At 41.3% G+C, this 12,779-nt stretch overlaps 1 long non-coding RNA gene across 1 annotated transcript; it reads left to right on the plus strand.

Moving 5' to 3' along the window:
* Positions 1 to 2,781: 2,781 nt before the first annotated feature.
* LOC145989421 (uncharacterized) lies at positions 2,782 to 9,291 on the plus strand. Its single transcript, XR_014441841.1, has 2 exons — positions 2,782 to 3,023; positions 8,939 to 9,291. It is a non-coding gene; the product is annotated as an uncharacterized LOC145989421 (long non-coding RNA).
* Positions 9,292 to 12,779: the final 3,488 nt, after the last annotated feature.

The raw sequence follows: 12,779 nt of genomic DNA on the forward strand, positions 1-12,779 counted from the left end.
TTAATTACAAGGTGACCACACTCCAAAACACACAAAAAACCAGACGGTGTGGATACGCGACGCAATATGAGAGCACCATACGCAGGCTGCACAAACCGTATCGTTTACGACACTCTTGCCCAGAAACCATGTCCCACTCAACTCTGGGAGAGCGCATGCACTGGTGCAGGTGCGGTCGGTAGGTTAAGATCGTGGCAAGGCATTGTCTGGAACAAGCATTCAAAGTCCTTACTCCCCTTCTCGATTAATGCCAGGTGAACTCTTCCATCTTTTCAAGAAAAACACACTCACTCCGACTGACAAATCGTGGGCCTGTAGGGAGAGAGAGAAGTGTCCCAGTTCGCACACCTTCAAACTTAAGAATCACTTTCTCTCGGCTGTCGGCTCCTATATCCGTTTCGTTATTTCCTCACTCTCTGCCATGGAAGCATGTACCGATCTCCGAAGTGTAGGGGTTGTAGCAACGTACTCCTAATAAGTCAGGGATCCTCAGTTCGAGTCGGAGACAATAATGGTTTCGTCCCAGATAAATATGATCCCGTCTTCTAAAGTTCGAGGTGTACGGGTGCAGTACGGGTGTCTGTGAATACATCCAAATGTCAACCTTTCTTCCACGCCTTGGACTGCATTGTTGAGTCTGGACTAGGGATGACCAAACGGATCCGGATCCGAGAGTTTCGTATCTCAATCCCATTATAATATTACCACACCTTAAAACGTATTATGATCTTCGATTACAAGCAATTTTTTCATTAGTTAGTCCTACAAGATTTGTTTTCAAGTGTTGTTCCTAATATACTTTCCTACGCATCGGCTAACACACTCGTGCACAAAAATAATCTTACTTGTTTAACATAAAATGTCAGAGGTAATTTTGTAAATGCCATTGTAACGAATATGTATTCATTCATTGTGTGTTTCATGTATTGGAAATGAAAACACACATAAATGTGAGACATTCCATTCCAGGATGAAACCTTTAACACATTTAACAAGATATAAATGTTATACAAAAATTATACAATTGTTCTACAGTTACAGTTTTAAAAATTAAAATAAAACATTATAATATATGCAGTGTTATATAATTACAAAGTGTAAGACTAACAAGGGAGGTTATCTACGTGCCCCCCTCCGATTTGCATGAAACTTGGCAGATGTTTAGAGCGACCCAAAGGAAGAAATACGTGTTTTTTTGTATCGGCTAAAAATGTGTTCTATGGGGCAAACCCCCTCAAATGTCAAGATGAGGACAAATTTAAGTGGGCATTTGACCCCTGTGTCCCCCTCCGATTTCCATGAAACTTGTACTTAGCAGGTAACAATATGTTATAAACACATTCTTACTTTCCAAAGAAGCGCTCATGTGGGATGGCAAAACGAATCCGGATCCGAAAGTTCCAGATCCGGATCCGAAAATTCCAGATCCGCGGATCCGGATCTGGCCATCCCTAGTCTGGACCCGCAGTCAGTATAATCTAGTGTGTGTTGTGTTCTATCCGTGTGTTTATTATTTCATGTTATTACCATTCATCATTATTAGCCAAAAGTGGAAGAAAAGCCACGTAAAATAATCTTATTTCAATCAAGTTTTCAGAAGATCGATGTGAAGTAAACAGTGATTTAATGTCGCTTTTCTTCCGATTTTGGCTAATCGCACCTACAAGGGTAAATTGTTATTGGATGAGACAGGGTGCACTGCGTGGAAGAAAGGTTGAAACTTTAAGGTCTGTTACGTCAAAAATGAGGTTACCATTTCATTTATTGTCCATCCACTGAAAGAACAAGGCCAAGGTAAACAAACGCACATGATTTGTGAGAATTCCTATTGGTTGGTTCTTACGTCAGCTGTCCCGCGTCGATATGGAGCGAACATTAAAGCCACGCAACTTAGCCAAGCTATTAAAGTAAAGTTATGGGTTGTTACTATATGAACTGTTTACTTGTGAACAATATATCAGTAGATGGGAAATAAAATATCTACCTGGTTATTTATAAACATGACATATATGTATATTGTTTATAGCAACTGCAAAGTTAATTCCTTGATGATAGCTGTGTGAGTGAACCTGTGTAGTGTGTTTGCACACATCCTGGACAAATTCGAGGTTCGTAGCATCGGAACATGGTGTCAAACAGAAAGGAACGTTACGCTGCAAAAGTTAATGCAGTAACAAGCTTCATTGCTCACACTACGCACTTTGAGATTCGGAACATGGCCGAGGCATGTCTTCGAGACAGGTGCTTATAAAGTGAGACAAGATCAAGAACAAGACAGGTGTTTACAACTCGAAACGAGACTATCCAATCTTGTTTCCTCCTGATACCACCAGATGAATGGGGACGAAAATAATCTAAGCGCAATTTGTAGTTTTCGTAATTCCGATTTGTACTTCTACGCAAAATGCTTCAACTAGCCAGAAGGAAAGGTTGCCAATCTTAGTCTGCTTGCTCGGTAAACACGCACAAAAAAAAAAAGAACGTGATAGAGGGGTCCGGACACAAGTAATCGTGTCAGGAAGTATGTTGCAACATATAGAAAGGCTAATTATTCCAATGATCATAAGACAATTGGGTCAAAGCATTATCAGGCAGCCTACAGCCTCAAGACTTGATAATTCAATATGTCCCTCAATCGCTGCACAACTTTAAGATGCACAAGGTTAAAGTTAACTCAGAGATGAACCGACGAACTTATCGATAAACTCAGTAAAAACTGAAGACGCTCTACTATAAGGGTTCTGAGGTACATGGAATTACAGATTAACGTTGCAGGCTACACAAACGCGAGGCCTTAACCTAGAGCCCCGGGGCATGTTACGAAATCGAACGTGGAAAGAAGAAAAAAACGAGTCCCCAGCGCAAGGAGTTGCCGACCTTGGTGTGGTCGTGTTTGCGTGAGGAAACAGGAATTACCGGTGCAGTGCTTTGGTGGAAGTTGGCGCAAACACACCCGGGGTTCATTTCCCAAGTGCTCTAGTGAGAGACTCCCGCAAGAAAACAGTGTTATGGTGATGGCTCTGGTAAGCGAACGCCCGTACTTGTCTCCATCCACTGCAAGAACGAAATTAATGTAAACAAAACCACGTGACTTCTGAAAAATAGTTCCTTTCCTATTTGATAGTTTCGGCCTTGTCTTATCCACAGATATATCGGTGGTGACTGTACAGCTCATAACATAAGGCTCCACAACTTGAATGTAGTAGCTACGTTTAGTGTTATTGCTTCCATTAGCATAACCAATAAGATTTCTACAACCCACTCGTATTTGTTTACATTGACTTCATTCTTATAGCACACGTTGGATAGTAGGATAGTATCAAGACGAGACCTGGCAGAGATTTGTTTCGTGTCGTGTGTGAGGAGCCTGTCGCGTTGTTCGTCCCATCTCGAGTTGTAAATGCCTGTCTCTTTCTCAGTCTTGTATGCAGGCTCGAAATATATAGTATAAGCAATATGAACAGCATGTCATCTCATAATCTTTCGCAGCGTGTAGATGAATAAGGAAAACAACTTTCAGTTTAATTCTTGTTTCGACTTTAGAACCCTCGGAAACGGATTTTCCCTGAATGCATTCAACGACGCTGCACAGGTTTGCAGCTGGCACTAGCAGATTAACTTTGGAGGCACAAGAAGCAAAATATATGCCTTATCTATAAAAAATCAAGTAGATAACCTCTTTGTTTGTTGGAATAAAAATAATATAAATACATTTGGGATCTTCCTGTGTTTTAATGCAGTGGTATTCAAACTGTGTGACGTGACTCCCTGGGGAGGCGTGAGAAATTATGAAAAAAAAATCTAAAAGTTTAAAATGTATTAATAAAAAATATATGTATGTCTATATCTTCAAAGAAAACTATGCAAGATTCACTTAGTAAGAAGGATGTTTTTTTTGTTTGAATTTTTTCGGAAGTCCTTGACAAGAACCGAAGTCACAGGGAGATTTATGATTGGTGAATCTGTAGCTAAATAACTGAGAAGTGTGCCTGTGTCTGATGGCACGACTAGTCATAGAATAGGTAACCTTGCCGAGGATGCAAATGAGAAGTTAATCCAACAAATTAGTGAGAACGAATTTGCAAAACAATTGTATGAGGTAACTGAGAGCAACAGTAATGTGAAAGTATCATATGGGACGAAACTGGAAATGACTTATTTGATGAAATCGTCGACAACTTCAAGGAAAAAACAACAACTGAAATATATTAGAATATTCACAGATGGTGCTCGCTCCATGTCAGAATGTTACCGAGGACTGCAAGCTCTTATCTGTAAGAAAGCTCCTGATGCATTCTGGATCCACTGCATTATTCACAGGAAGTTCCCTGCTTCCGCAACCCTCAGCAGTGACTTACACGGCAATAATAATAGTGAAACATGCCAAAAATCGAGCCAAAAATGGGTGCTAGTGTGGGAGGTGAACACACTTTTTCTGTATTATTGTAACACGCGTTCATAGGCGTGCGCAGGCCCTCAGATCAGAGGGGCAAAAGCCTTGATGAAAGTTCAGTCGGAAAAGAAAAACCTCATTTTATCTCACTCTTTTAGTTTTATTGCATTGATGGGCATATGTGTGTTTGTGTGTGTATATATATATATATATATATATATATATATATATATATATATACACATACATATATATATATATATATATAACATATTATTTAAATACATTACATAATCAATTCATGCACCCCATAACAAACCAAATGCAAAAATGATTTAAATTGTCTTTGAAATGTGCGTGCTCCTTTTCCTCCAAACCAAACTGTTATAGCATCACTATCTGTCTGAAGTACTTAGTTGTTCTTACTTGTGCCTCTGGTAATTCACAATGCATTACAGAAAAGAAAGAAAATGCGAGCGAAGTGAGCAAGAAAATTTTTCGATCCAAATTTATATAAATTGAAAACTATATTGATTTAATAGCGCGCAAAAAAATTCATGGGATGCCATGGCATTCTCGTTTACAATTTTTCACATTCAGATTGTTCAGCGTAGAGGGACAACTCTCGCAGCCCCCTAGCTACTACTGCTCTGAGCTTGACAAGACTGTAAGAAAAGCAGATATTGCGAACGAAGCGAGCAAGAAAAGTTTACGAAATGAATTTTTATTTGTATAAAATTTGAAGTCGAGGAGGCAATTGCCCCTCTGTGCCTCCCTGCAGGTGCTCCTGGCCATCTGGAGGAAATGATGCAAGAAAGATGTGAAAACTAATTCCATCTTCAGTATTCTTTCATCCTGCTACTTTTAGATTCTGATAGTCTTGCATTCTTTTACTTCAATGTTTGCCCCCTAGAATTGATTTCCGTCCAAGGTTGGGAAAGCAATAGCGTCCTGCCCCCTTGTGGTTGTGCCACTGAAGCCCCTTCCCCGTAGTTGCTTCGAACTTTCAACGGCTTGAAAATACTTCATTTTCTTTAAGAGTATAATATCGTTTAATAACAGCAATAAGATTCTCCTCACTAAATTTCTAAGTTCAAGTATAATATAGGGGCATGGAACGTCTGGAAAGGGGGGGGGGACAAGGATGGCCACATCTCCCCCTTCGAAAACGAATGTCAACCTATTTTACACGTATAATTTGATTTCAGTCATAGTAATTTACATTAATTATTATGCGATAATTTCAAATTCAAGTGGTGTTTTTTGAGGGGGCAACGCTATTATCGGGGTAATATGTATGCCCCATGGAAAAATACCTTGTTTGTCCCTTCATGGGAAAAAAATATGCGAACGTCCGTGATTAGGGGCGGGGGACTGCATCCCGTGCGCACGCTTATGCACGCGTTGGTTAGTAAATATCCAGTACGTTTACAGGGAAGTAAATGAATAAAAAAAAGCCTTATTATGGTCTCCGTGCTGAACAAAATCAGAGCATATATCTGTAGCACATTGTGAAGCGTACGCTAACCACAACACAATGCGTCACCATCAATGCTGATCTCTCCTCGGCGCCAAGGTTGAAGATCTTTGCAAAACAAACACAGATGCAAATGAAATTCCTTCACTTCCACCTTGATCTCAATTTGTATCCAGCAAAGGCTGCTGTGAACACCAATGCATACATATTCCAATGAATATTATAGCAGTGTATGAGTTAGAAATATTGTATAAACACTGCAAATGTAATGTGCATATTAAATATTCCGCACCGTGGCTGTGCGGAAGACGTCATGCTTTACGCTCCTGCTACGCGAGTGCGAGCAAGTTCGTCTCTCCTGGGGAAAGAGTAACAACATTTCTTCGAGATTTCGGCCGTCGTCCACCCACCATCGTGAGGAAATTGGGGAACTACAATGAGTAGCGTAACCCGGTCACGGAAATCTACAACAATGACTGGGTTTTCGGCGTGTTGACCACACGTCACCCCGTAACTGGTTGGATGATCTCCCACCTCGGGTGAGTGAGTGAGTAGGATCAGGTGGGAGTGAGGCCAGCAGTCGTTAGGTAGGCCTCTGTATAAAGTGAACTCATGAGCGGATTAAGGCTGAGGGTATACTCCAAGTGACTTAATTAGTGCGTAGTTAGAGATTGGTTAGTTCATTGAACTCTCCAGCCTAATTATTGCCTATTTTGTGGGAGCAGGAAAAGGTATATTATCCATTTTGCCTTGGCTCATCTCACTCAACAGGTCGCTAGGTGCCGTGGCTTGCCGCGAGTTGATAGCTTCCTGGAGATGAGGCCTTGCTCGAAAAGGTTTATTATCCATTAAGGGTGAGGGTGAACAAGACAATCATCCCTTCAGAAGACTGGAACTAACAAGAAGCCTTTCAATGTCCCAAGTGTACATCCAAAAACGTTTTTCGCCTCTCACGATAAAGGGCTTTAATCGAGCACTGCCTACTGGGGAGCTTTCAGACCGAAGCGACATGCAACACGAAGATTTCACATCGACACGGGCACCTTCAGTATGTAGAAAAGCATTCGCTGCGCATACGCATAGACCGAGGCTACGATGCAGAATATTGAGGAAACGACCAAGTCCGAGCTACACGTAAGCGACAATCGACACGTGCAGCTTGTCGTGTTACTTCGGTACGAAAAGCTGCATTTATTTTTATAGGTTAGTTTCCAAGCAAGCACGTAGCCAGGGCGAGGGCTATGGGGGCTGAAACCCTCACAAAATCCTCCAAATATCTAATTTTAAATAGTGTGTAGTGGTAATTCATTTTACTTCATTAGAAGGATTATACATCTTGTGTAATAAGTTGTAGTATACTGAGAAATTCATCTTCAGTTCTTCTACCGCCTCCCCACCCCCCATTTTTCGCTTTTAGATGGCGGCTGCTGATAAGGGATGAGCCCCCTCCAAAATCAATTTCTGGCTACGGACCTCTTTCCAAGTCACTTGTCGCGTGTCGCTTGGGTCTGAAAGCTTCCCTGAGGAACACTTGGGTTTTACTTCTTCTTTCATTCCCTGCCTTCCTTCCTATTAGGTGCTCGTATGATTTGCAATGTGAAGTCGGGTGGTGGTTATACCTCTATTTTTTTTTCAATTCGGTTATTTTAAGTCGCTTTTCTAGCGTCTGGGTTAATCGCGAAGATGATGAATGGAAGGGGATGAAGTGACAAACACAATAAGTACATCCATACCTTCCACGGGGTTTAAAACTGGCACCTATAGCTTCGTAGCGCGTCACTCTGCCACGGACAGACACTTAACCGGGGGGGAGGGGATAAGCTCAAGGGGGCGAAGCTCCCCCGAAATCATAATTTATATAGTGTATGGTGATAATTTATTTTACTTCCTAAAGCCCCGTTTCCATTACCGCAAATTTGCCGCGCAACATGACGCGCGGCATGCTACGCGGCATGTGCCAAGCATTTGTTGAAATGGAAACTGTCTGCAACATGCCGCGGCGCAAGTGCCGAGGACAAAATTGCCCCAAACGATTTTAACGCACAACATGCGCCGCGGTCAATGGAAACAGCCTGCAGCAAGTTCCTGGGGCACGGGCATGCACACTAGAGTGGAAACAGACGACGCGACTACAATCTCTGGTCCAACAAGATTTAATAACAATTCAAAAGCACTTGCAGTCATTCTTACAAAGTTTTCGTATCCACTTCGAAGACGTAAGTCTCTCATCAACAAGTTTTTTTTTCGCTAGAAAACTTCTAATCCACCATCTAGGTCGTTTTCGCCTCTTTTTTAGAAGTTCATGGTACGCGCCTGCCATAGCCACAAAACCCGCCATAGCTGTATTGTCCATCTTTACACAAGTTAAATCAACACCAAATTATTACAATACAAGAGAAGAAACACTGACTACTCTAAAGCACTGCACAACGCTACACTGCGGTCCTGCACTCCAGTGTTGTTGTGGGCGTATTTTGCAGAAGTAGTTTTGAAATGGATACAGTGCATTAAATGACATGCAACGTGCGCCGGCGGTGGAACTTGTCAGAATGGAAACGTAGCTTTAGCAGGATTAAATATCTCGTATAATAAGTTGTAACTAAGAAATTCATATATAGGGCTTCTGCCTCCACTTTTCGCATTTAGATGGCGGCTACTGATAACGGAGGGCATCCCCCCTCCCTGAGATAGAAATCTGGCTACTGGTCAGGCCGCAGGTACAGCCTCTAGGGCGCATTCTATGTTGACAATTCAACCACACTAGATTTAACTTCCCCTCTTTCCATTTTCGCCATCTGTACTAATAAAGACGTTGTCCTATTATATGTTGCTCTTGCTGGACATTTGAATCACTCGTAGTATCTATGCTATCATAGTTATTACTTATTACGTCCGCCTTCTTTTCTATAATCCAATGAACGCCATCGGTTTCCAGGTACAGTCAACCAACTAACCTGCCATCTGCCGCTACGCATGTGGGGAGTGAAATTTCCAGTAGATTAAGTAAACGTGTTTTATTGATAGTGAAATTCTCAATCTTATTTACTGTTTCGTCCTTTCTTTTCCAGGCTCTATTGGCGGTCGTTCTCATTTTGGACCATTGTTTGGAGCTAGATGTCACCGCCTACCAGGTCTTTCTAGATTGGGACAACTGACGTGCTACGAGATGGCAGCACCTGACAATCGAAAGAAGAGGATCGTGTCGATCATAAAACGCCGAATGCCGATCCAGCCTAATCTGCCGCTGTTGTCCTGCGCTTTCGCCTTCGGCAGAGTTCTAGTTATCCTAGGTTACTCGCAACACGAAAGTTCCAAGTGATGTGAGGCCAGTGTGTATGCACCGGTGACAATTAAAAAGACCTTCTTTTCATGTTCAGAGACAAGAAATGATCGTTTTATTAAATAGTTTTTCAATGCAAAAGATATAATTATTAGCCCCCATGAATTATTTTTCTTTCTTTCTAAGGTGATACGATGAAATTCATGAAAGTGACGAAGGGACCATCGCAAGCGCACATGGAGAGCACACAACACATGTCTTACAGAGGATTATACTGTTTGTGAGTCCAGACGCCAGAGCCTCGTTAGTCTGCAACAATGCAGTCCAGGGTGTACTGCGTGGAAACGAGGTTACCTTCCGGAAAGGTCACCCCTTACACTCCGAGAGGAAAACAAAGATAGGGACAGAGGTGTCCCAAAAGTACTTTTCAGGACAGTGAATTCACTTATTAAAAACCGGGACATCCGACAACCAGACTCCTAACTAGGGATGGCCACAAATTCCGGATAACGGCTATCCGTATTTCACATTATCCGATATCCGTTTCGGATGAAATCCGGATATCCGTACATCCGAAGAATTCGGATATCCGGTCATCCGAATATCAGGACAATTCGAATATCCGGATAGTACGGATATCCGGATAATTCGGAACAGATTAGATTAAGGATTTGTAGAAAATCCGTACGGTGAAGTACGAAAACGACCAGTAAGAGAATATGAGGAGAGCCTATACAGCGGATAAACGACAAAACTGTCCGGATAATGTACAGTATGCGCCAAAATATACAGTACTGAAATGAAAAGATGAACAAAATTATAAGACATGTTACAATATAGTGACTGGTTTATATGCAACCCAAATAACAATCGTGCCTTTTGGGTTGCATAACTGTCAGGAAACCTAAGGTTAGGTTAGGTTAGGGCATGTGGAGTGGACGATTCTCATCTGGGTTGCATATAGACCAGTCACCTTTTTCAAACTCGGTCCACCTTCACGACCGCTTCCGTATGAGCGGAAATAATGCTCAACTATGAATACTTTTTCCTCCGTCGAGAGACCCACTTCCAACAACAACTGAACAACACAACTTCCTTTTCACTACTGCGAACACCTGCAGCTGGAGCTATGCCCCGTCGACAAACGCAACCACGTGTTCGAGATGCGCGAGTTTCAGTACTGTATATTTTGGCGCATACCGTACATTACTCGGATGTCAGAACATTTAGGAAAATCCGGATAATTCGAATAATCCGAATATCGGATATCCGGACAATTCAGATATCAGAATATCCTATATCCGGATATTTGAAATCCAAATAGAAAATTATCCGCCGGATAAAATTTATCCACCCCCCACCCAAAAACCACCATGACACGCGCCAAATTTCTCGTAACATAAATTTTCTCAAAACTGCAATTTTTGTCCAGTTTGGTAATATAACTGTACACACTTCTGAAAATAGAATTACCCACCAAAGGATTTTTTTTGGATAAATCCCTGGAGGAGATGAGATTGCTTGTTTAATTCTTAAGCCGCGTTTACACCGGGGTTGCTAACACGTGTTACCAACAAATGTTGGTAACATTTCGAAAAACGCTTGTGAATTTGTTACCAACATCTCATGTTAGCAACAGATTTCCACAAATTTTGTTATCCACAAGAAGTCGGTCAAGATCAAAGAATGTTAGCAACATTTGTTACCACCACATGTTAACAGAGCATTTCCGATGTTCGCAACATTTCCCCTGCTTCCTCTCCCGCTACCATCACGCCAGTGACATCCAGCCAGCGAATGCGAGAGCATCGTTTCGTGCGAGGTGTGTTTTGATTTGTAATTTATTTATCATAGAAAATCTTTTGAGCGAGATGGAGTGGTCAACGGATCAAGTGCTGAACTTAGTTGAATTGTTGCGCGAGAACAACTTATCCACAATTTAAAAGGCAAAAACCAACAGGTCACTTCCGCTATAATTACTTCTTGCCCGCAGTGAAGGCCTCACTCAGAATCTTCTTGGTCTTCTCTCTTGCGCCAAAATGGCACATGCTGCCACAGAGAGTACAACTTCCTTCACAGTCGGCATCTTGCAGCCAAAATGTTAACTTCTGGTTACCAACATTTGTTGAAAACATCTGTTGTTAACCGTGTTGGTAAGAAAAAGTTGATAACATTTGTTGGTAACATTCGGTGTAAACGCGGCTTAAGGAGTGCTGCATGTTACCATCCTTGATTGCCAGTGCGGAGGAAAAGCCTTCAATCTATTAAGTAACAAAACATGGATCTTGAAAATGCGTAAATCTTTATCAAAAAGATGAGTATATGCTTTGAGCGATAAAGGTGATAGTGAGACAATGCAACTTGCACTTTGCCCATTGCTTGCAATACACGGTCCTTGTTTTGAATGTTGTCGGAAGACAGGTTCGAAAGTCGTCTTGATGGAATTAAAACTGACAACAGAACAAATCAGATGTGGGAAATAACACACTGAGCTTATCAATCACAGGTTAACACTGGCAGTAACGCACAGTATTTGGAATTCAGAACCAAGCAATTTATTTTCTTCCAATACTCCTAAAACACCTGCAATTTTGTCGCAGACTTCTCGGAAAACTCAAAAGCTACTACAGTACTATTTCAAACAGACATTACAAAGATTTTCGCACAGAGCAGTTGTATGGATAAGAAACGTATTTGTATCTAACTTATCTAATGTGACTTTTCTGCCTCTTAAGCTACTCGCAACGATGAAATCGATGAGGGGACACTCGCAAACGACCAGGCCGGGACTCGAACTCGGAACCTTCGATGGAGAGAACGTGAGCCGAAGCTCAACGCGCTCAGTTGCTGAGGCGGTTGAGTGCTATGTAAAGGAATAAAGATAAGAAAGCAAACTAAATAAAAACTCTATCTTCATTGGACAGTTTTCGACCAGTAAATTAGGCACGCTTTTACTGGAACTAATTGCTATCAACCTTGATCGAATAGACATAATGTTTAAAATACTGTATATCTAGCTATATAAATATAAATTAATCAGAGTGAAAATAGTAAATCTAGGCAACATAGAATATAACGCAACGAAAACATTATTTATGTACTTATACAAATTAATATGATGGGATAAATAAAATAACAGTGCCAAGGGTGGCTCAACTAAAATTAGGCTGTCCAACTGATGCTCCACCTTGTCAAAATCTAATTGGAAAATTTTGTGAACAAAATCAAATGAAGGTCCATAGATAATGACGAATCCTTTGAAGATTCGGATCTAGATTTTCTAGTTTCGGAGATGCACTACGAAATCTTGAATCCTAGATAGGGTGACCATACGTCCCGTTTTGACAGGGACAGTTCCGTTTTAGAAGCGTGTCCCGGTCGTCCCGTTGATACGATTATTAAAAAGCCACCATTTGTCCCGTACTATAAAAGTCTAGGAGTTACCTTGAAAACCAAGTCTAAATTTGAGAGACATTTCATGCTAAAGAAAGATTTTTTTTGTGTTCCGTTATTTGTAGAGCAGTGAATAAGGCCAAGAAGCGTGCATGCACTTTCAATACGGAATTTCAACAAGAATTTAAATTCCTGCTTCTTGACACAAACTCACAAACTCGCTTTGTGTGTCTGGT

Source organism: Lepisma saccharinum, chromosome 6 (genome assembly GCF_977018435.1).
Source record: "Lepisma saccharinum chromosome 6, izLepSacc3.1, whole genome shotgun sequence".
Classification (NCBI taxonomy): Eukaryota; Metazoa; Arthropoda; class Insecta; order Zygentoma; family Lepismatidae; genus Lepisma; species Lepisma saccharinum.